The sequence below is a fragment of the Sciurus carolinensis genome, chromosome 6 (genome assembly GCF_902686445.1).
Source record: "Sciurus carolinensis chromosome 6, mSciCar1.2, whole genome shotgun sequence".
Classification (NCBI taxonomy): Eukaryota; Metazoa; Chordata; class Mammalia; order Rodentia; family Sciuridae; genus Sciurus; species Sciurus carolinensis.
The window spans coordinates 112,577,401-112,598,072 of NC_062218.1; the positions used below are offsets into that span (position 1 = coordinate 112,577,401).

Here is a 20,672-nt window from a genome sequence, read left to right on the forward strand (position 1 = left end):
TACTGAGAGACTAAATTCTACAGGACTTCTGGGATCTAAGAGAGGATGCTCTGAAGGGCTTCAGCTGGAAGCAAAAGGATGGGGAAGCAGGGTCTGCAGGTGTCAGGGCACCAGGAAGCTTAGCCTCTTTCTTGTCTTGTATTCCTGCATAGGTTGGGTGCCTATCTATGGCAAGTGCAGTTCTAGTCCAGGGCTTGCTTACATTTTAGGCCTCAAATGGAAAGTAAGAGCACCCAACCCTCCACTTTTGATTCTACACTTGCAGGTGTATGTGTGTGTTGTACCCAGGGTGAGGGCTTAAAATGAGCAGCAGCAAAGACCTGGATAGCTAGGAGGGCAAAGCCAAAAAATCCACATTCCAGGGCTGTTCTGCCACAAGTGACCCAGACAGCTCAGGATCCCAATGCCCGCTTATTGGTTTTCTGAGATGACTCCATGTCTCCATCCCAGCCAGGGATATGGAAGTGGGTGGAAGCACACAGTGGGACAGGTATGGCTCCTCTGCGGCTTCCTGTCCATAAAGATGGATGTTTCTGGTCCCTCCAGAATCTTGGTGGACCCAGGAGACAGTCACAGAAGTCACCGCTGGGGATGCTACTCTGAAGGTCAGTCATCCTGGGAGAGGGAGGGTCTAGCAGATTCTGGCGCCTTCTAGCGCTGGTGCCTACTATTGGTGCCCCACTCTGCGCTACTACCCTGGACACCATGCGTAGGCAAGAAGGGACGGAGGCACCTGGTAAGGTTACCTGCGACAGTGATGTAGAGGGCAAGGCTGAAGAGGAGGAGGGCCTATACTGAACTTTCCGTGAGGTTTCTGGAGCTTGAGTTTTGTTTCAGATCTCTCGAGATCAGAACGTTTTCCAGGGAGCCCGGAGCTCTCAGTCTCCGGGTCAGTCTTCCACCAGTGGCTGGGTGGCCAGTCCTGGGCCTCACTTTCTTTGGGTCCTTAGTTTTCTCCCACGGCAGGAGCTCCTTTAGAGCAGACAAGTTCCGCTCTTCTTGCAGGATCTAGGTACGAGCGTTGTCAACTGGGTCTCTGCCTTCGCTGCGGTAGGGCTTCTCGCTCCACAGCACACGGACACGTGATGTCTTCCGGGCCTCCCGACCTCTCTCGGCTAGGGGGCTTCAGGGGCCGTCGCCTCCCTCCTAAAGTGTCCAGGTCCCACTGCAGCAAGCCACGCAGAACCCGCCAGTAGCCACCGCACTTTGCAGTAACCAACTTCGCCGCCGCCAGTGCGTACCCCAAGACAGCCCTCGGCCGCAGGCGATTGGATAGCGGGTGCGGGGCGGGAATTGGTGCTAGGCACAGCCCGCGGTAGTCCAAGGTCCTAGCGCCATCACGATTGGCTGTCTGCTTCATCAGTCACGGGTTGATTGACGCTCCGCCCCGCGAGGCCGGTCCGGGTCTGGCTCCGCCCCTCTCACGGTCCGGCCCCGCCTCCCTCCGGAGCCTGGTCTGCTCTGCCCGGCGTTCCGCTTCATTCGCTGATCAGGTCCGCGAATTGTCAGCGCGCTCTGGAGACTGCTGAGCCCGGGCGGCCGCCGGGCTTGCGGTGCTCCCTTGGCGGCGCCGGCCAGATCCAATGTGCCCCGGCCCTCTGGGACGTGAGAAACAGCCGGTTCGGGGCAACTTGGCACTGAGGACCTGCAGAAGGGGCGTCGGTCTGCGATCAGGACTCAGCAAGGAGGGTGAGTGCCCGCGCGCAGGCGAGCGGCTTCTCTCGGCGCCGTTCGGCGGCCGGCGAACCGGGAGACCGGACGCGTCCTGGCGCTCGTCGGTCGGTCAGTCGGAGTGTGGCAGCTGTGGAAGGTCAGGGCTGTGCGGGATTTACTCCGTGCCAATATGCCCACTCCCGAACTTCTTGTTTTCAAAGCACCCCAACTCGGCCCCGAACGCGATTCTGTGTACGCATCAACTTGGCGTAATTGCCATTATTAGGTCCGGACGCGCCCCTGTCCCTCTGCGGCGGCGACACCGCGCGGGGGGCGGCTTCCGTGCCCTCTGGTGTGCGGACAGCAGTTCCTAGATGGCGTGCGGACGGGAGCCTCAAACATTAACCGGCGCCCCAGCGGGTGCGGCGCGGTAGCCCGGCGTCGGTATCTGAATCCGTAGGCTGAGCGAGCGTTCGTGTTCGGGGTGGGTCTTCAGCCGCCAGAAATGGAGTGACCAGCCGGGTACTGAAGCAGGGGCTTCAGTGTTTTGCAGATGGAAAGGAATTGACAGCGCTGCTGGACGTTAAACTTTGTAAAGTAATTACTTCCTATCAGCACTTGAATCCGCGCCACTCCTGAGGGGCTCGAACCTCCGGAGACATTCACCCGCGAGATATGTCTGAGGGACTTAATTAGGACCCGGGTGTGTGTCGGGGGAAGAGCCGCTCTGTCTAATGCTGCCCCTGCTCGGGAGAGACCAAGGCAATACTGCGAAAGGGACCGCCAACTGGTCCGGTGGCGTTTGTTTGAGCACCTGTGTGTTTAAGTGATGAAGTTGTGGCAAGAACTGACAACAGAGGAGTCAAGGTTAAACCTGACACTTTGTGACTCGGTCTGGATTAGATTTTCTTTTTCACTTTTAATGGTATAAGCAGCTTGTTTATCTGAGGGCAATTACATACACGAAGTTTATATTATTGTTGACTAAATAGAATTCAGTACAATATTTTCTTGTCATTCTTATTTGACATGAGAATTTATTGAGAGCACTAGAAAGAGAATGGGGTCCAGAACTTGGGACTATTTAGATCTTTGAAAAATACATAAAATGTTGACATATGTAGTTATATGTGTGTAAGCGTATGTGGATATACATATATATGTATTCATTCATATATATATATATATATATACTTGTATATATTTATATGTATGTGTACAATTAATAGGTGGATGTGGTAAAAATATATAAAGGGGAAGCAGCCTTGAACTTTCCCAGAGTCACAGAGATGAGCCCTAGGAGCTGTGGAGTGTATGGTGGGTGTATATGTGTAAGCATGTCTGCATCTGCCTAGTCTGTCTGGGTCAGTGTTATGTCCGTGAACTTTACGAGCATTCAGTTCAATACCACTAGGTGCAGATTCGCCTTCCTCTTTTACAGCCCAGCAGCCGCCAGCCTTCCCATCTGTTAAAACATAATGTGTATACTTGAGTCAGAGTACCGGAGTGGAGGGTGAGTGGGGGGCAACCCTTTAGCAGAATCAACATGCTACAAACAAAGCCTGCCTCTCAAATTCTATTTTCACTCATTATTTTTCCTGAACTTGCAATTTTAGTGAGGGAGAAAGGAAGAAGGGAATATTATCTCTAGAAATGACAAACTGTGTTTTGTGAAATAATTGTAGCCATGATTTCAGGGAGGGGGAGCTTATTGGAGAAAAAATAATCCCTCTAGAAAAAGAAATGTGGTGCTTGTCACATCCCATGCAACACTGGTTTACTGCTTTGCAGTAGTGTGTATATCAGAAATTGTTTTCTTTTTCTTCTTAAGAGAATGCATTAAAACTGAATTGTTTTGCACCAAAAAAAAAAAAAAAAAAAAAAACTTTAATAGAAGTAAATAGAGCTTTATTGCAGAGACTGGAGTTAAGACTGTCTTAGTAATTCTAATGAAACATGCTTTTAAGGAATTTATATCTTTGACATAAATTCATATTCTGCCTAATCACTAGTAGCAATGTTTCACAATTTATAGTTTAAAAATAATAAAAAGGTTTTATCACAAAAATTCTGGTGACTAAAAGGGTATGGGAGGAGTATAACAGCTTAATAAGTTCCTGCAGCCAAGTGACTGATATTTTAAAAAACTATAAATTCCTTTAATAGCACAATTACTTTGGGTGACAATAAAGGCAGCATTTTTTAAAAGCATAGTTAATATTTTTCACAATAATTTTATGCTCATAATTACATTTTAATAATGGTTATCATTATGTGTGGGCAGAATAAACTGGAATGGTTTTAGGAACTCATCACAAGAAGTATTGTCTTCACTTCTTTGGTGTATATACTTATTTGGGGGCAAATACACAAATGTCTAATATATGCATATCTAAATTTCTGATGAGCTATATAGACATAGTAATTCTCCTGCCTTGATATGAATCATCCAAATCAACTGGGTTGCTCCTTAGAAATTTAGTTCTTAGACTTTGGGATTCAATTCTGGGTCTAGGATGGTGCTTGGGAATCTGCATTTTCAGTAGTTACCTCCATTTGATTCTGACGTCAGGGATTCCCTCAGGGGACTCAAGAAACACTGGAATGGTGTTCTGTGATGTTAAAGAACATAGGTTGTGAAGTGATTTAACAAATAATTGTTCAGAAATTTCCAGGTGGCGTTTACTGGCCTTGTGAAATTTATAGGTAATACATTAACTCTCTTTCCTCAACAATGGGCCCCTTTTGTCCACTGTTTAGAGTAGTTTTGGAAACCTCAGCTATTCCTTTGCAGGTTGGGCCCAATTTTAAGGAAGTTTGTCTTAGGAAGCAAGGTAGTTTAAGACCCCTGCCTAATCTTGTCCCCTCTACCACCAACTCCCACTCCTGGTTTCTGGGAAGCTGTGGAATGATTTGGCCAGCCCTAGTACACCTTGTCAGACATTTCTCCTTGGAAGGTAGGAGACAATGCACCTTTCTTTTTAAAAAAAGTCATTGCAGGCTGGAGGCTAGAATCAAAGTGCACCCTTCAGCTGAGCTAATGCAGACTTACATATCAGGGGTCTCCTTGGGAAGCTACCACTACTCTGTTGTTAGCCAGCAGATTGTCCCAGGCCACCCACCTAAGAGCCCAAGGATACTCATCTTTTTCTTTTTCCGTTACCAGGGATTGAACTCAGAGGAACTTAACATTGAACCACATCCCCAGCTTTTTTTTTTTTTTTTTTTTTTCTTTTAGAGACAGGGTCTCATTGAGTTGCTTAGGGCCTTGCTAAGTTGCTGAGGCTGATTTTGAACTTGGGTTTCTCCTGTCTCAGCCTCCCAAGCTGCTGGGATTACAGTTGTGCACCACTGCAAATGACTAGGCATACTCATCTTCTGAAAGTCACTTAGAAGTATTTTGAAGTATTTGTCTAATTAATTGGGTGGGATTTCTTATTATCAGAGAGAGATGGGTTGAGAATTTGTTGTTACTTCTCTTTTCAGTGAAATCAGTGTGAATTTTCATTTATTAATTATTGTCAGTTTTTTATTTATCATTTGATACTGACATCTGGATTCTATTTTCCCATTTCAGAATGATATGTACAATTCTCCATAAAAGACTCCTAAATAAGATATGAAAGAGAATGGAGCTGTTAAAGCTGCCCTTCCCTCTTTCTACCATTCTAGTACCTAAAATACTAAATGACTTCTCAGAGGTCAAAGGTGCTCAGAATATTTACTTCCCTGATGACAAAAGGATGTGGGCCAGAGCATTGAACTTGAATTGTTCCAGACCATTGGATCATCACTGGGACTTTCATGGAGCAATTTCTGTTTAAAGAAGCTCTTGGCAAGCGTGTTGATAGGTCACTTATCTTAACAATCCTTTGAGGACACTGATTTTTTTCCACTTTGTTCCAGATGAGCAAACAGCAGCCACAAAAGGATAATATTTAGATCCTGTCTTTCATATTCAAATATGACACCAATAGCTGAGAAGTTGGCTTTATGTTTTGAACTGTTTTATTTAGCATTGCGGTGATAAGATAGGGTTATGCTTAGTCATTTATACCATATCATCTATGTTTTTTTACTCTTTTCTTTCAGTTTTTTCATATCGATGTGACCTTGTCACAGTTTTCTTAAAAACTTTTAAAGTTAACCATCATATATGATAATTGGTTCAATGACCCTGACCTTAATCAGCCAACCTTGACCTAGAGAGGCAAATAATTTGCTAAAGGTCCCATAGTCCAATAGGAGCAAAACCTTGTGTGAATTCTTTGGAACTGTATTTTAACCTTGTACTGGTTTGTCTATTGTCATGCTGCCTAGAATGTTTTCACACTAGCAAAATAGAATTACTTATATTTTATTTGCCCAGCTTCTGCATGATCTGATAGGCTTAGAAAAGTTGAAAAGCCTGAGGTATACCACAGTCTCTGACCACACAATGGCCCTGATTTGAGCCTAGTTAAAAAAAAAAAAAAAAAAAAAGAAAAAAAGAAAACTTCAGTGAATTGCTGCTTTTCTTGAAACTGGGCCATAGGTCATTGCTTCTATGCAACAATTTTAACTTTTTTTTTTTGGCCATGGCATACTTCTGGTATCTAACTTTGATTTGACAAATTCTTTTCAAGTTTTTGACCCTTCTTTCCTTTTCCTTATTCCCATGGTGAAGTCAACTTATAAAAAATCCACTTTTCAAGTCAATCTGTTTTGACTTCTCCTAATACTTAAATATTAGCCATTTTAACAATCCTGCCTTCAAAATATTCCTTCAAGCTCCTTCCTTCGCTCTAAATTTTTGGGTCTACTAATATCTCCTAACAGAAAGCAGTCATTTGAGCTAGAGAAGTTTTACTCTAGCTTTAGCTTTGTGGATTTAATGAAATAGCAGTTTAAAAAAAAAAGAAAAAGGTGAAGGATGATATTGAAGTCATGTTGATATGTGTATCATATTAGATATCCCAGCTTATAGTGTCAGTGGGAAATTTAAGATCCAGATGAATGAAGTGACAGATGCTCTCATCTGTGGCCTCACAGACACTCCTAATACAAGCTGAAAAACATAACTGAAGACAGCATATCCTGGGTTTCACAAGAAAAACAAATGTTAAGCTCTGAGAAGAGAATTGGGCCAAAAGTGAAGGGTCAGGAATGGAGGTGGGATGGGGAACATGTGGGAAAGAAATACCTCTAGTAAAACGCTAGGCAGGGCGGTAAGAAATTTATAGAGGTGCGAATGGTTTGGGGTTTCTTGGGGGCATTGATTCTGTTTTATATTGTCTTCACAACTCACTCACCCTGCTTGCTTTAAATAATTTATTATAGCAGCAGGCCTTCCCCTGGTTAGTTCCTTTTTTATGTAATGTTTTCCTTCTCATCTCCGGGTCTAATCAGAGGCATATATAATAGTGTGGCTGCTCTTGAGTACTTAGGAAAATCCATGATCAATATCACTACATCATAAACCCATGGCTGTTCTGTTCTATTTTGTAGTGTTTTCTTTCCTGTTATATTAACTTGGTATCTATGTTTTAAGCAATATTTTATTAATCTTTGCACAATGAGATTTCTGGTCTTACTCTTCTTGGCTGGAACTATCTTTTGAGTAATCCATCATCAGACCACCATTGATCTAATGATGTATTTATTGCTTACTACTGCAGCACTGGCAAGAAATCCAGCATGGTTCTAAAAATTTGATTAAAAAGAAATCAAGTTTTTGCAAGGTGTAGCCATCCAATTATGTTAGGCGCTGCCAAGTGTATTTCATGCTAAAATATACACACATATTTCAAGTCAGCAAAATGTGCTCTTTTTGAAGATTTTAAAAACTTTTTGCTATGAAATATATACAACAAGAAGATACCTTGTAATTGGAAAAATTATGAGTGTATGTCCTCACCCCACCCAAAGTAAAGATGCAGTATTATTTTCAGATTCTACCCCTGACCACTAAAATTGATAAATTTGTTTTTTTTAAATGGACAATAATAAAAATAAAGTCAATAGAACAGATCCTAGTCCTTAAGTGATATTCCAGATAATCAGCACATATAAAAATGAGCTGAAATTAATTAACAAATATTAATTGAGTACCCATCATGGGTAGTACCTTTTCTTTGCTTAGCTAACTCAAAATTCAGTTCAAGTATTAGTGGCTTTGGGAAGATTTTCCTTGTTCCCCTTTGGTCAATACCCTCTTTGGACAGAGCCTTTATCTTTTGTATTCTGCCCTTCAGACTGGAAGCCTCTTGAGGACAAGGGACCACACTTTTCATCTTGTAGTTTCTCAAGAAAGTTTACTCAAAAAAAAAAAAAAAAAAAAAAAGTAGTTGTTAGGTGCACTAAAGGCTACAAAGAATTATAAGTGAATATCTAAGACCTTCAAAAGATGTACAAAAGTGTCTACCAAAAGTCTGAATATTAGCAATAACTGAATTGTAGGGCTCCACTATCAGCTTTAGTACCAATCTCAACACTTCATACAAGATCACAGGGATAGATGATCACCCATCTTCAAAGTCCCTTTACTTCATTCCTGCCTTGCTGCCTCATCCACTATCTTCCCGTGTGTCTTCAAGGATGTCACCAATTCCTTCCTATCTGGGTCCTCTCCTCCCCTGGCTCCTCTTTTGTTTGCATGTCCCTTGTTATATCTTGAAAGGCTGTCGATTTGTGGGTCATGCTTTGAGATTTGGAATAGCCTTTCCTGTCTTCTGAAGTTTCAGATGTCTTTAGTTCCTTGGGCCATCGGATGAAGGTGTGACTAGGTAGCTTTGGCCATGGGTTTGGGAGACCTTTGAGGAGCAAGATGGTTCTGTGCCTAGAGGCTGCTGGTGTCCAAAGCTCAATGTGATAGGGAAGCTTTTTCTTTTTAATAGTTTTCATTTATAAGTCTTCCTTTCTTCAGAATACATCCTCAACTTGATCATTTTTATGACACAATCTTATGGTTTATGTGAACACTACTCCTGAGGACTGTTTCTGAGGTTGTGTACAGACTATGTTCCAGGTGGAATTTATGGTTCAACTGAATTAAGCATAACTGCGTGAAATAAAGACCTTTAGGATATCCCTTTTATATTAGATCGTATGGGTTTTTAGAGGATGCTGAAGATCAAGGACCCCTATTTTCTGTTTCACCTCGGAGATTGAACCTCACTTAATATAGATTTTTTTTTCTCATATATGCCAAGAAAATATTAGAAAATTGAGTGATTACATCCACAGGTATCTAGATGTTCAAGGCCATAGAGAAGAGGAGTAATCCTGGATTAGGTTCTGGGCTCAAACACTGGTTTCATTTGGATCTTATAAGTCAGTAGCACCTGTCCCCTGCATATCCAGGACTTTCCTTTTATCTTTTAATGTGGGGACCTGGTAAGACCTCAGGGAGGCTTCAAGTAAGGGTGTAGAGGCCAACATCTGTGGAACAAGCAGCTCATTCCCTTCTCTGCAATGAGTGAATATTTTCCCTCTGGTGTTTTGCTTTGCATTTTCTCAGATCTGCTTTTCTTATCCTAGATATCAAATCTTCCTTTTACACTTTTCATAAATGCAGCACAAACAGAGGTTCTCAATCAGAAAGTTATTATCCCTTAATCTTTAATTGTCCCTAATTTAATTTCTTTTCTTAATCCAGTCCCCACCCTCCAATAATGTTTTCCTTTTTTTGATAGTCCCTTTCTCTTCTCTTCAGGTAAGAACTTCACTTTCTAAAAACCCTACTGCAATCAGTGCCATCATTAATCTTTTCCCTGCAAGAATAACTGCATTCTTGACCATTATCAGAGGATTTTCTTGGAGCACTCGAATGTGTTTTTCTGATGGGATATTGCATGCCATGACAGCCTTATGAGGTGCAAAAGTGATTAACCCACAAAACCTATGTTTTTTACCTTACCATACTTACCAGTGATACCCTCCCTACCTGCCTAATCACTCTTACTAACTCCTGCTCACTTTCCTGCCATTAAGGAGCAGGATCACAAGACTCCATTGGCAACAGACATGTTCATTACAACCAAGGAGATGAAACTTTCCTTAAATCCCAAAGAGGTACACACCAAATAGGGAGAATGAAGGTAAGCCTGCCCTGATTTCTTTAAAAACAGGGTGTGTAGACTGATGTGTCTCTTGTCCAATTCTTAACTTCTTATTCACTAGCCACTGCATGTTTCTCTTTGAGGCTGGGTTGTTAATTGCTTTGTAACCAACATCAACAGTTGTCACTTTTTCTTTCCCTTCAGAATTATTGCCAGTGAGCTTCAGTTTTCTCTTCTTCATTAATTTTTGTTTTTGGTGTTTCAGTTTGTTTTTCCTGACTTATCTAATTAAGTAGTGTTGTTTCTAACCTCTTCATGTATTTTTCTACCACTTTCCTGCCCCTGACAATATCTCACAGTTAGATAACATCATCACATTGAATAAATTTCCACTTTTGCTGCAGATTAGTAATGAATACATTAAATGGAATCCTGATGGTGACCCTTTCAAGAACAAAGACACCATTTACTATTCTGCTTTAATTATGGTGTCTTAGCAAATTTTCACCAGTTATAATATTCACTCCATTTTCTAAGTAATGTTTCTCAAATACTATGTGAAATTATAAAATCTGTATGCATTACACTTTCTGCTCTCCGTTATGTGCTAAATTTATAATTCTACAATTTTCTTGTAGGAAAAATGCTTATTAGACTGGAATGGTTAATTTTATTTCCAGCCATACTGTTTTTCACTTATTGTGAACCATTAGACATTTATGTAATCTGTTATTGTTCACATTCTCAATCCTCACCATCAGCTCCACAAGAAGTAATCCTACTCCAGCTCTTTCTTTCACCTACTTAATGTGTGTTTTTCACAAAATGAATTTTGCTGATCCCTGATATTTTCATTTTTAAAAAATTCTACATAGCAGAAAAGAGTAAATGATATCCTTTGATGGTGTCTTTGTTTGGGCTAACCATGACAAAATACCTTAGATTATTTAATTTATAGATAACTGAGATTTATTGTTCTCTGTTTCGTAGGCTGGGAAGTCCAAGATTAAGGTGCTGGTGGATTCAGTATCTTCCAAGGTCCCTCTTCCTCATAAATGGCACCTCTTCACTGTCAGCTCACATGGAAGAGTGGACTATCTAGCTGTCTGGAGTCCCTTTTATAAGGGAACCATGAAGGCAGAGCCCTCATGAACTAATCACTTCCCAAAGGTCCCACTTTCTAATACTGTCACATTTAGGGAGTACCTTTCAATGTATGAATTTGGGGGGGATACAAACATTCATACCATAGCAGATGGTTAGAATGTTTTTGTCTTTCCTTTTCAGGTAATCTACCTCCTGACTCCTTCTCTGGAGTGCTTCTTCCCTAGTTCTCTTGTCCAGCGAAGTATGACACTTCTTTTGATTCCTTAACATCTGGCCTATGCCTGTGTCTGTGACAGTCCATGTGATCTCTTTTGAAACTCTTGTAATTAATTAGATAAAGATGGAGTTGGCAACCTCAAGGAATAAAAGATTCATGAAAAGTATGCTTCTTGGGAGAAGAACAGATGTCCCAAATGGGTGGGAGGCAAAAGTAAAATTCTTTAAACAAATAGGGAAAGCCATAGACTATTTGGTCCTGGATATATTTGGTCCAAAAAATCTTCTTGTTTTGATTTCTAGAGTGTTTCCCCTTGGAATTTTCTGGTCAACTCTTCCAATGTTGCAAATTAAAATGTTCTTATCCTTATCTCAGGGTTCTCGGAATTCATTGAACTAGAATCTGAGTCCTCGTTCCAATCCTAGACCTTTCCAGAGTCAGAGAAATGAGTGATTTTTTTTTCCAGAATTGAACCGTCCACATGGAGGTAATAGAGTACACTAACTAAGAGATCTGCTGCATATAAAACAAAAGACTCCAACTCAAATTGGCATGCACAGTAAGGCAATGTATTATCTTATATGAGAAACAGAGCAGGTGGCAGGATTGGTTGATCCACTGACCGTCTTCATCAAGGAGGCAGGTCCCTTTCTTCTCTCGGCCTCTGTTGTCCTTGGGGACTAGTTAACTCTAGGACTAGTCCTTTTCATACTCATAAGATGGTTGTAGTAGTTCAAATATCTCTTGCAGCCATGACACTATCTAGAGCACAGAAAATGGAACCATCCCCTGCATTCCAAGGTCTTCTTTTGAAGACTATGAAAAAATTACTAAGAAAACTCCCAGAGAGGCCCTCACTCACTGACCAGACTGGTTCACATCCCCATCTCTCAGTCACTAGCAGGGGATCATTACCTGAGAGATAAGATGAATGTGAACAAACTCAGGATTCTCTTAGCTAGAAAGATGTATGGTGTGTGTGTGTGTGTGTGTGTGTTGGAGGAGGTGAGGTGGGGAAGGTAGATGTTTCAGGCATCTCTATAAGTGCCTTGTGACTTGGAAAATAACTGTGAAATTCACTTCTTGACTGCTGAGTAATTGGTAGATACTATTGAATGACTACACATTTCTGGACACAAAAGGGCAAGGCCTAGGTAGACAGAAAAAAAAAAAAAGCCACAATACAGACCAAATTAAAGGACAAAGAAATGAGCCAAATCAATAATTGTCCTGATTAGAATCACAATAAACCCTAATGAATTTGAATGTACTAATTTATATCATTTAATCCTCAATAAGTGTATGATCTTTACTGAATAAAAAAGAGATTAAAATAACTTACTTGTTTGTAAATAATTCTATATTTCTGGTATGTTATTTTGCATTATAGTCCTATTTAAATGTAAACTTTTTTGTTAACTTCATTTATATATTATATATTATATATTTATATTATATATTATATTAACAAGACTCATAGTTACTGATGATTACAACTCACTATTGTTGAGGGCCCTTTAATAAATTAGAACTTTAGCATCCAAGAAGACCTAGTAATTTGCTCATGTCACACAATGTATAAATTGCTATGCTAGGATTTGGACTTAGATTCATCTGCCTATGCCTTTCTACTCTCCATGACTTCCCTTCACTTGGAAAACAGTCCCAGGTCTACCAGGGACTGCAGGGCATTGGGTGATAAGGCCCTGACCAAAACTCCAAACTGTGTGACCTTATTACTCACCCTGTTGCCCTCACTCAGTTTTCCAACTGTATGTCTTCCTCGTTAGTTTAATAAGGCAGTCTCATTCCTACATGTGAACCTTTGCATTTGCTCTTCCCTCTGCTTAAATCACACATCTGTGGGTCTTACAGCTACAGCCTCCCCTTCAGGTCTTTAAATGTCTCCTCTAACAGATATCTCTTGTTTTTATCTGTCTCCGCCACTAGAACATAAATTTCATGAGTGCTGAAACTTATAGTAAAATGAATGAACAAACAAGTGAATAAGTTATGAATGAATGAATGAATATTTATAAGTTTTGATCTCTAATAATCCATAGTCAGTGTTTATCTGTCTTTATTGCCTTCCCTAAAAAGAAGGTGAGATGTCAATTGTCATTTAAACTTGAATACATCCATCTCATATTTTTTCCTATAAAATTTGAGGATGGGGCTGGGGTTGTGGCTCAGTGGTAGCTTACTTGCCTAGCGTGTATGAGGCACTGGGTTTGATTCTCAGCACTGCACATAAATAAATAAATAAATAAATAAATATCTATTGACAACTAAAAAATATTTTTTAAAAAATTTGAGGACTAATAAAACCTACATTTTATTCTGTTTGAGGGCAAAAATAGATATGGATGACAAAATACTTTAGAGAAGATATATTTACTATGGTAGGATTATGTAGGAGTTTTAAGAGAGCCTAGAATCAGAGGGAATTTGAGTCATACTTTCTAGGTGTTTAATAATTTATTAAGGATACCACCGATACTTTTATTTTGGCATAAGCCCTTAAAAAATTAAGTTACTTCTAAGGCTGAGTTATAAACTGGGAGAAATTATAATTGCATGATCATTTGCAATGGCAGATTCACTTAAACAAAATAAAATTGTTTTCTTGGCGTACACATAATTTTTCATTTGAACTCATGTATCTGCTAAAATGATTTCTTCTCAGAACTGTGTTCTTAATTATTTTGAAGTAATTATGAAGGTGCAAATTGAAAACTAACTTTACCTTACATATTAATTTCTAAGGGGTTGACAGAAGTGAAACAGTGCTTCTCTGCAAAGTTCCTTTTCTCTAGCTTTCGCCTTCCCCACTAAAGTTGTTTTGTGGTATTTGTTATTGTTCTTCTTCTTTAACTGTTTTTCTTTGGGTTGTGGTGTCATTTGCTAACTATGTTGTGAGGCCTTATTTTTGAGACTTGCAGTGTGAGTGTCTGAGGCTCATTTGACTTTGATAAGAACTTCACATTCTCCTCCTCCCTGTTCATCTTCCCGAGGCTCTCCCCAGGTGCCCACACAAGATCTGGTGGTTCTGCACATCATATCAGTCTAAATCCTCTTGTCATTGTTTTCTGTCTCCTGATGTTCTCACTATCAGAAAAACCTGTTAGAGTCACTTACAATGATATATACTTCTGAGTTAAACTCCCCATATCGGATTTCCAAAAACAAATCTAAATTTTATGGTGAGTAAAAACACATCTGTATTTAGAGTCATTTTTAATCCAGTTCTTGCAGATTGTTTTTAGGTTATGCCTCAGAAACAAGTCATAAAAAATGGATGGGAAAGAAAGGGAAGAGGATATTATGCTGTTTGCCTGGTACTATGTATGCTAGTTGGGAACCCCTTTCTTCCTCCCTTTATTCTCATTTTATAACCTGAATATAGTTGGATGTATAATTGTGTGAATTTATCAGGAGCCAGGTGAAAATGAGATAAGTAATTAAAGGACTGAGTCGATGAACCATTATTATTTAGGTTCAACAGGTGTTTGGTCTATGTAAGCTCTTGACAGCCTGCCTTTGACAGGGCAGTTTTCATATACAATAGATTGGCTCTTTTTATGGATCAACTGAAGTTCCCCCCACCTTTTTTTTTTCTTTTTTCTTTTAAGGCTGTGTGGGTGAGGAACAGCATGAGGCTATAGAAAATATATAGCAAAAGCAGTAGCAATGAGAAAGAATCCATAATGGGTGCACACACATTGCTGGAATATTTCCCAAGTACTTTGTGGGATGGCAGTAGGTTTCTTTGGCTGAGGCAAAGTGGAACATGTGCTTTTCCATGTGTGAGCACCGTGATTTGAAAGGTCCTTTATGATTCACAAAAGCAGCTGCTTTTGAGTTGGTGTAGTTATGGAGTTTGGGAAATTCATTTAAATAGGTGTATTGCAGACTCCTGACATCTGTTCTGGAGATTTGGTTGGGTTTTTAGGAACTTGCTTATTCACAAGTGACACAGAACAAGTATTCTTCATTAGAGCATTAACCCTTTGCTTATTTCTTTAGGGTTTGTGGATCAAAGCTAACAAGAAAAGACAAAATTTTAAAGAGTCATTTGCTGTGTTACTTACATTTGCAAGGATGGCCTTCTTAATTTTAAAAACTATGAATAGCAGTTTTACTTTGTTTAGTAAAACATTACTGAATTACCCTCAGACATATTTTGTTGTGTTGAAAATATTTCTTGTTATATATTTATATCTTTGGGGCATTATTTTTCAGTGAGTTTTTAGTTTTGTGCACAGTTTTACCTTAGGAAAACTGTGAATCTTTCTATATTTCTGTTCCATCTCTAAGTGTTAGTTTTTGTCTACTCTTTTTGTCATTATGAAGTTATTTTCATTTTTCTAAGGGTTTTAGACCTAAATGATACTAGCAGTATTGTTTCCTATCAGTCACTTTCAATAAAGGTCATTTGTGACCAGTTCTTCAAATGAGAAAATAAATAACTAGGATATGATTTGCTTTTTGCTAGTTGGTTTTCAGTTTATTAAACACTGGCATAATTTAACATTTTCACCGTTTCCTTTAAAACAAACGTGAAGTCTTTGTTTTTAATGGATGTTAGGTATTGTGTTTCTAAATGACAAAGCTAAAAGAATATTGCCACAAAACAAGATGAGTGTGGATATCTTGAGCTAGAAATCATCTGAAATGTTTCATGGCTACATTTTGTGCTAAATATAAAAATAATTGTGTTGCCCATGTGTGAACATCAAAAAGCCCCAGTTGGAAAACCGCGTGGTGTAGCAAGTAGGTCACTATTGATGGTAGAACATGAGACAGGAAATGTCAGAGCTAAGATTAGAGGCCCAAGCAATATGTCTCGCCATGCTTGCTGCATTGGTCGTCCAAAGAAGTAGAAGGACTCGACAGGGTATAACTAACTTTAGCCCAATTTGAAAGTATTAGCAAGGGTTGCCTTTTAATCTGTCATTCCCATTTGTTTCTAGATAACTCACTTCTCCAGTTGGGCAAAATAATTGAGCTGCCTGGGTTTGCACATTGACAGATCTCTGATGCCAATTAGAATGGCAGCCTTGACATTCTAAAAGTATACATGGAAAGCAATAATCAGTTATGTACAATTATATCTGTTGATTTACCTGGTATTTGAGACTGTTTTTAAGGAATAACTAACCAGTTAAATGTGAATTATCTTAAAAAAATCTCATTTATCTTCATATTTGAAGGTATGGTAGTATAGGTGATTAAGTTGGGGGGATACACTTTTAGGAAATGCAGTAAACTTTTCCTTTACTTTTTGGGCAATAGAAGGAAGAATTATTATTTATGTGTTGAAATTTTCACCAGAGAAGGTATTTGATTTTTGTAAACATACTTGCATGTACTAATTTTTAAGCCAAAGGCTATGAAAAAAAGCAGTGCTCTCCTGCCTCTGCTCTGATGAGAGTTAATACTACATTTCTTGGGCTCAAATCAAGATGGAGCCTTGGATTCTGAGCATAGCCATTCCCTTATGCTAGATTAAGCAGTTGAACACATGCCCAAAGAGCCCACGGTTATTTGGATGAGTAGATTGAGGCATGCTGTGTTGATTGAATTTGGATCTGTCGTTAGAGCCTTATTCATTCACTTCCAGCACAGAGTCCTTCACAGAAGTACCCTGGCTTATGGATTCAGTGAACTTTGAGTGGCTAGTTTTATTACTTGAATCTCAGAGGCCTTCCTAGGTTCATTTTTTCAAAGGTTATTAATGCAGATTGAAACACTCTATTTTGAACTAGGATTATTTCATGTAGGTTATAACTTTTAAGCGGGGAGGTGAGTAGTGTGAAGTCTCACTGAAAAAAGTACTTTTAAAATTTTATTATTTTTATGGTAGTAAAATACAAATATAACATAAAATTTACCATCTTAACCATTTTAAAGCAGACAGTTCAGTGATATCAATACCTTCATGATGATGTGCAACCATCTCCAAAATTCTTTTTATCCTTTGTGAAACTAAAACTCTTCAAAACAGTAACTTCTATTCTCTGTGTCCCTGACCTCTGGCAACCATTGAGATCCTTTTTTTTTTTTTTTTTAATGATTTTGACTACTCCATCTCAAGTAAGTGGAATTATATAGTATTTGTCTTTTTGTGACTGACTTATTTCACTTTGCATAATGGCATGTTATAGCACATATCAGAATTTCCTTCCTTATTGAGACTGAATCATATTCCTCAGGTGGAAAAAGAATTACCTCAGTGTTTTTAGTGTTTATTCCTTCTCCATATTAAACATTGAGCCTAGATTTTCATGCCTGATTCAGGGATAATATATTGGGAAAGGGGTTCAAAGCATAACCCTCTCAGATGTCCCTTCAGAATGAAAATTCTGGGAGTGGTTTCTGAGTGGCATTAAGAGGTCTTTTGGCTTCTAATTGGAGAAAACACAAGAGGTGTGACAGTTGATGTGACAGCTGGGCCTGGTTCATGTTGTGTGCCTGGTTATCAGCCACGATGGAGTGAGCTGGTTGGAAGCTGTGGAGTTAGCTCATTGCCTAGGCCTCTGTCAGGGAATGTGGGCTGACAATTTGATGGGACCATGCTATAGAATATCCAAGAGTATCTGAAATACATTTTTGCTTTGAAAAGAAGGTTTAGATTTTGGTTCCCCTTTCTAGTTTCAAGAATGTATGAGTAACTAATAAAATATTTGAATTTTGATGTGCCTGGTGAAACCCCTTACCACTTTATGAAATTGGTTACCTATTTTTGGTTGCTGCTATGAGATCTCTCTCTCTAAAGTCAGTGTAAATGATCAGATGGCCACATCCCCCATTCTGCTTCCTTCCCAGTTGGAGCCCTGAATCCCAGCCCTGGCTGTGCTTCTGACTGGAGGTGGATATAGATAGTCGCCAGGCTCCTTCTGGCCTTATGTTCTTCTAGGAAAGGAAAGAAAACTGGATCATTTCTATAGATTTGTTCTGGTGTTCAACACTATATGATTCCATTCATCTTTCAAACCTGTTGATGTTTATTTTTCTTGTTTCTTTCTTTTTTTTTTTTTTTTTTATGTACTAGGGATTGAACTCAGTGACACTTTACCACTACTGGGCCACATCCCAAACCCATTTTTTTACTTTTTATTTTGAGACAGGGTCTTGCTAAGTCTCTTAGGGCCTTGCTAAGTGTCCAAAGCTAGCTTTGAACTTGTGATCCTCCTGCCTCAGCCGCCTGAGCTTTTGGGATTACAGACGTGCACCACCATAACCAGCTATTTTTCCTTCTTATTAGTAGAAAGATGTAAACTTGGTATCTAACTAGTGACTTTTATGGTAAAGGCAATACTCAACAGATTACTGTCTGCTGAAGTTGCTCTTGTGACTGTTTCTTTAGCCTGTGTTGTATGGAAGAGCTCAAATAAAGGTGTTTGATTACAAATTATAAGCAAGAGAAACCGGTAGGCTTCATACTTTGATGCAAAGAGAAGCAAGACCCTGGGGCAGAGTGGGTTGGTTGGGGTTGGCTGGGCATGGAGGGTCTAGTTTCATGGTAAAATAAAGAGGGGGAATCCAATATGCAAACATGTAACAGGAACCCAGTGAGGATGCACATATTTAATAACCTCTGTCCCTTCATGGAGGAAATGCAATACCACTGCTTATAAACCTATGTGCAAAGATGAAGCACAAATAAAAGTGTCATTTACAAGACAAGTGTCTTGTCACTTTCTAAAAGGCTTAATAGAAGGGGTATTATAACTTTAAATAAGATACAAACAACCCTTTCTTTTCCTTAGTCTCTCTGATGATAGATAATGTTGGTTGAATCTCTTAAATAGCAGAAAACAACCTAGATCTGTTTCTTTTTCTTGTTTTGTTAACCAGATTTTTTTCCAAACAAAGAAGTACTGAATGGCATCTACATAGTATCTACCTCCCTGTGCTCAAACACAGACATAGTCAGTTGACCAGTTTCCTAAGGACAAATTATCCTTATCTTTTAGGAAGGACTGTGGTTTAGGAGAGTAGTTAACATCTGGAAGGAAATGAAGAGTAACTAAGAACAAGAGAGAAGTTCATTTTCATAGAGAAAATTTGACCAGACAGATTTTGAAGGTCATCATTTGCTCCTTTCTTTCTTTTAAAACTTACCTTTGTTATTATAAATTAGTACCTTAAGAGACTTTACTTATGGGTGACCAGTTCCTGCTGCTATAGAAATAATTTCTCCTCAATGTTTATAACTGTCCTTTCATACTCTTGAAATTGGCTTTGGCCGCTGGACTGGGTTGCAGCCTGCTGACTGGTGTATGGCTTCATTACCCCTGCCTGCAATGGTGCACATTGGACTTCCTGAGCTCCTGCCCCTTGGGTTACCACATACAGAAAATTTTGTTTAAAGCAAACAGTCCAAGTGGTAAAGACTAAATTTAGCAAACTTTTACTTTCTACATAACAAACTAGGGTTTGTTTCTTCTTCCTGCACAAAATAGAACTGTCCAGAAGAACAGCCATAAAAACACATGACCCCATCACATCCCTCCCACCACTTGCAGCTATTAAGGCTTCCAAATGTAATTTGTGTGCACTGAATAATTTTGCTTCGAGAGAGACTTGTTGACATTACTCAGTTCTTCTTTCAACTCTCAATGGATTCACTCAGGATTCAGTAACTGCAGGAGAATATTCACCAGGTAATCTTCCTTAATTCTTTACTGGAAGGGCTTCTGGATGGAGGGTTTCTGTGGAACGACCTAGGTGGAAACGTGAATTCCTGGATTACACAGGAGTTCTTCACGCAGTCAGTGAGAGCCTGTCTTCTTCTAGCATAACATCCATTGACTTCACTTATGAGTTGAAAGTGGCGTGAGGGATTATCTAAACTCAGGTTTCCAGAGTGGAGTTTGCAAGATTAACCACCAGGAATATGGGAGAAAATACTAGAACTTGAATTTTTTTATACTCACAAAATAAAAAAGGTTAAATTTTACTAATCTACAATACATGAATCAACATATGCAACCACTCATGTTCTTTAGGTCAGAAGGCAGTGAGTTAAATAGGATAGAGGCGGTGCCATGAGAAGGGAGTGTATTTCCCTTTCTTGGAGACCTCCTCAGTTGTTCCCTCACGTGTGGGCAGCATGTTGCCTTGTATTTATATGTGCCCAGGTTAGTCAATATTCAGATCTCAACACCAGTTACACTCGACCTCAACAACAACAACAACAGAACAAGAATTATGGGGCAATAATGAAAGCAAACACCAAGTGTGATTGAAGCGCTCACTACCTGTGCCAGCAAGCACAAATGAACAATAGAAAATGGATGAGTTGACACTTCACTCAAAGACAAGTTATTAACCAAGTCATAAGTTAAAAACAATAACAATCCAATCAAGTTTTATTAAGTTGGCCCTCTGATCTTAAAATTGAGATGACTAATTAAAATACAGATTTATATGTACTATCATGAATAATGAACATGTTGAAAGGAAGGGTATACTTTGCCCTGAATAACTTCTTAATGATAATATGAAGGTGTCATGATTAGAAAAACATAGAGAATAACCTCTACAATTTTCCTTAATGTTTAATTCACCTGATAATCTATGTGTGTGTGTGTATGTTGGGTGGGGAACGCTGGATACTGAATCCAGGCCCTCACTCGTTAAGCTTGCAT

The 20,672-nt window shown here is 39.4% G+C and overlaps 1 protein-coding gene across 1 annotated transcript in view; it reads left to right on the plus strand.

Moving 5' to 3' along the window:
• The first annotated feature begins 1,498 nt into the window (after positions 1 to 1,498).
• Marchf3 (membrane associated ring-CH-type finger 3) overlaps positions 1,499 to 20,672 on the plus strand; it is a 144,662-nt gene continuing 125,488 nt past the window's right edge. The window contains exon 1 of the mRNA XM_047555214.1: positions 1,499 to 1,689. The gene's annotated coding sequence lies outside the window, so the exon portion shown is untranslated. The remainder of the gene's footprint in view (positions 1,690 to 20,672) is intronic.